This window comes from Dasypus novemcinctus, chromosome 10 (genome assembly GCF_030445035.2).
Source record: "Dasypus novemcinctus isolate mDasNov1 chromosome 10, mDasNov1.1.hap2, whole genome shotgun sequence".
Classification (NCBI taxonomy): Eukaryota; Metazoa; Chordata; class Mammalia; order Cingulata; family Dasypodidae; genus Dasypus; species Dasypus novemcinctus.
The window spans coordinates 31,127,126-31,131,710 of record NC_080682.1 but is presented as its reverse complement, the minus strand read 5'-3'; the positions used below and the strand labels follow the sequence as shown (position 1 = coordinate 31,131,710).

Sequence of the window (4,585 nt, the reverse complement as noted above, 5' to 3'; positions counted from 1 at the left end):
TGTTACTTGTTTTGTTGATTCTTTTCCACTTTTTTTAATTCTTATTCCTCTGTACTCCTTACTCTTGTAAGAAGAGTAAAACTATTCATTTTCCTCGGTCTTGTATGGTTCCTCTTCTACCTTTTACTATTATTGTTACTATAATTCTGTTTCTCTTGTAATATCTTTCCTTTACTCAGGCCCTAATTTTTTTCTGCAAGGGATCATAGAAAATAGCAAAGAAATAGAATAAGAGGAATGAAGTGTCAAAGTGAAACCTTACCACACAACAAAATAAAACCCTAGCATAGAAAGAGAAGCTAACCAACTGAATAAATCTATCATGATAAACAGATGCCTAGACACCAGCAAAAAATTTCAAGCCATACTGAGAAACAGGAAGACACAGCCCAGTCCAAAAAACAAACTAAAAGCCAGGAGGAGATGCAGAACATGAAGCAACTAATCAGAGATGTCCAGACAAATATCATGAATCAACCTAATTAAGTGAGGAAGAGATTAAGGATATTAGGAAGACACTGGGAGAACATACTGAAGAAATTGTAAACATACATAAAAAGATATTGCATGTCATGGGGGGCGAGAGCATTTTCAGGACTTGGAGTTGTCCTGGGTGGTGCTGCAGGGACAGTTACCGGACATTGTATGTCCTCCCATGGCCCACTGGGGGAACTGTGGGAGAGTATGGACTATGATGTGGACCATTGACCATGAGGTGCAGCGGTGCTCAGAGATGTATTTACCAAGTGCAATGAATGTCTCATGATGATGGAGGAGGTTGTTGTTATGGGGGGAGGAGTGGGGTGAGGAGGGTGTGAGGTATATGGGTACCTCATATTTTTTGAATGTAACATTAAAAAATAAAGACAAAAATGATAGTGGATATGATGTCGATGAATGGCACAATGCAAGAAAATTTTAAATCATCCTCTTAACCACAATCTTCATACACAAACTGTTATACATTCTTTAGATTATTGTATAGCTTCCTTTCAATTGACATTTACATCCACAGAATACCTCTTTCAGCCAAAATTACATTTATGAATTGACAGTGTTAATTATGTGCACTATAATCATGCTACTATCAACTCTATTCATTTCCACACTTTTGCAATAAACCTTTTTAAAAATTCTTCATATTTAAGCATCAACTCCCATACTCAACCTACATTCTATGTCCTAGTAATCTGTACTCTGGAGTTTACCCATCATATTTAGTTGGTATTAGACATTTAGTTTTTATTAGTGAGGCCATACAACATTTTTTCTTCCATTTCTGGCTCACTCCACTCAACATAATATCCTCAAGACTAATCTATGCTGCCAGATGCATCTCAAATTCACCTCTCCTTATAGCTGAATAGCACTGCATTGTATGCATTTGCCACAAATTGTCTATCCATTCATTGGTTGGTGGACACTCAGGTGTGCGGCGGCTTGCTCGGTCGGTAGAGGTGGGGTCTGGCTGCGGACGAGGGGTCGGTCCAGCTTAGGACGAGGGGTCGGTCCCACTTGGGACGAGGGGTCGGTCCCACTTGGGACGAGCGGTCGGTCCGGCAGCAGATGAGGGGTCGGTCTCACAGGGGTTGCGTGGTTCGGCTGACGGGATCGCCCGGCGAAGCCGGCGATGAAGGGGTCGCCCGGAGAAGCAGGCGACAAACTGGGGACAAGGGAGGCCAGGTCCTTGTCGGGGGCTCTCAGGACTGGAGGGCGCACGGCAGAAGAACTACCGCGGAGGCAAGGTAAACACGCAAGTCCACTTTATTGAGGGAGAGGCAATAGTTTTATAGGGGCTGGGGAAGGCTGATTGGTCGAAGCCACGCCCTGTTCTGATTGGTTGCCGGCGAAGGTTTAGTGGGAGGTGCTGGATGGGGGAGGGGTGGTGGTTAGGGATTGGCTGTTGCTGTTGCTGGGGGAAGGGGCAGGAAAGGGCAGACTGGATTTTTCTGCTCACGCCTGGCTGTTGCTGCTGTCGGGGGGGGGGGGGAAGGCAGACTGGATTTTTCTGCCCTGCGCCTGCACAGGGAGAAAGAAGAAGAAGGGTGCCACCCCACAGGCATCGTGTGGTGCCATCCGGGAGGAGGGGCAGCTGCGGAAGCATGGCTGCCGAGAAGGGGAGTCCCGAGGGCACTCTGCGCCCATGCTGAGCTCCCTTCAGGGGTGGCAGTGAGTCCGACCAGCCACCCTATTATGGGGGCAGCAGCTTGGCCTGCCGCGGCTGCTCCCCCGCCAGGCCAGCAAACCACACTTCAGCCCGAGGGGTGACCGCACAGGTGGGTTCCATACTTTAGCAAACCTGAATAATGCCACCAGGACCCTTCTCTCAATACCTCTGAATACATTGTTAACAACAGGGATCATAAGCCATTTCCACCCCCAGCTTCCTGAGATACAGCCACACAGAGGCTGCATTTTTCCACACTACCACCAACAGTGAAGGAGTTTCTGACTTTCCCAAATACACTTCGGCACCTGCAGTCTTGTGCCTCTCAAATAATGTTCATTTTGTAAGGAGTGAAATGGTATTTCATTGTAGCCTTTATCTGAATTTCCCCAAAAGTCAGCAGCACCAAACATCCCTCAATGTGACTTCTGGCCATCTTCATCTCTTCTCTGAAGAAATGTCCACATAAGACGCTTGCCCTTCTTAAACTGGGCTGCTTGTCCTTTTATCATTGAGTTGTATGATTTTTAAAAAAATAATATGGATATTAAACCCTAATAGGATATGTAGTTTCCAAATATTTTCTCCCACTGAATAGACTGCCTTTTTATTTTCTTGAAAAGTCTTCTGAAGAACAAAAGTGTTTCATTTTGAAGAGGTCCCATTTACCTATTGTTTTCTTTCATTGCTCTTGTTTTGGGGGTAAGTTTTAAGAAACTACTGCCTAATAAAAGATCTTGAGGATGTTTCCTAATTTTCTTCTAGGAGTTCTATGGTTGTAGCTTTTATATTTAAATCATTAATCTATTTCTGAGTTAATTTTTGTATAAGGTGTGATATAGGGATCCTCTTTCTTTCTTTTGAGTATAGATATCTAGTTCTCCCCATGCCATTTGATGGATAGACTGTTCTGCCCAAGATTGGCAGTTTGACAGCATTGTCAAAAATCATTAGTCAGCATCAACTATTGAATCTGCAGATGCCTTCCCCCTAACTACTATAGTCAAAAAGGAGCCTGGAATGACAGTTTTCCCTCATGGTCACCATCCTATATGCTCTAACTGATCTGCAACATTTCAGAGAAAGACAACTTCCATTGTATACACCATTTCTCAGCTGTGCTGAATGAAGATTCTGAGATGACTATGATCTTTTGGAGGAATGAGTATTCTGGAGATCATGACCAGGTATTGAAAGGCAGGAGCCTCAGGACCTGGTTACTCCTGAGTTTCCATAGTGTTAACAAATCTGAAGATACCAGCTTATTTCAGGAATAGATCTCTGAAAATTAGAAAGCTATCCTCAACTGTGATAATGGACCTAGATTTGGGAGAAACACATGGGAAGAGGCAGGCTGAAAGGCATCTTGCTGATTATTAGGTGGAAAATGTGAACATGACATTTTTGCTTAGTGCTTATATTCTTTTTTATTGATTTTTGCTTAGTACTTATATTCTTTGATTTTTTCTTAGTGCTTATATTCTTTATGTATGACATGTTGGTAACCAATAAAAGACTAATCTATGGGGAAAAATCACTCTGTGGTAGATCTTAGGGTCTAGTATTGAGTTCTTGATTCAATTCCATTTGTCAATATGTCTTTATGCCAATACCATGTTGTTTTTAATCACTGTAGCTTAATAATATTCTTTAAAGTCAGGAAGTGAGAGTCTTCCAACTTCATTCTTCTTTTTAAAGCTATTTTTGGCTATTTGGGGCCCTTCACCCACACAAATAAATTATGTGTTTGCATTTTCCATTTCTGCAAAAACAGTTTTTGAGATTTTTATTGGGATTACATTGAATCTGTAAATCAATTTGGGTAGAATTGACATCTTAATGATGTTTAGTTCTCCAACCCATGAAAAGAGAATGTCCTTCCATTTATTTAAGTATTTTTTTGTTTTTGTTTTTTTAAGCAATGTTTTCTAGTTTTCTGAATACAGGTCATTTATCCTTGGTTTAGTTTATTACTAAAATGTGATTTTTTGAGTTGCTATTATAACTGAATTTTTTTCTGACTTCCTCCTCAGTTTGCTTATCATCATATATAGAAATACTACTGGTTTTTGTATATTAATCTTGTAACCTGCCACTTTGCTATTAGTTCCAGTAGTTTTTTATGTGGATTTTTCAGGATTTTCTAGATATAGGATCATATCATCAGTGAAGAGCAAAAGGTTTACTTCTTCCTATCCTATTTGGATACCTTCTATTTCTTTTAATTTCATAATTACCCTAGTTAGAACTTTTAGCACAATATTGAATAACAGTGGCAACAGTGGGCACCCTTGTCTTGTTCCTGATCTTAGTGGGAAAGCTTTCAGTCTTTCACTGTCCAGTATAATGTTAACTGTGGGTGCTTCACATATGCACTTTACCATATTGAGAAAGTTTCTTTCTATGCCTATCTTTTGG

At 41.2% G+C, this 4,585-nt stretch overlaps 1 non-coding gene across 1 annotated transcript; it reads left to right on the top strand.

Moving 5' to 3' along the window:
• Positions 1-3,123: 3,123 nt before the first annotated feature.
• Positions 3,124-3,259, top strand: LOC111764973 (small nucleolar RNA SNORA16B/SNORA16A family). The gene has a single exon (XR_002797444.1). It is a non-coding gene; the product is annotated as a small nucleolar RNA SNORA16B/SNORA16A family (small nucleolar RNA).
• The last annotated feature ends 1,326 nt before the right edge of the window (positions 3,260-4,585 follow it).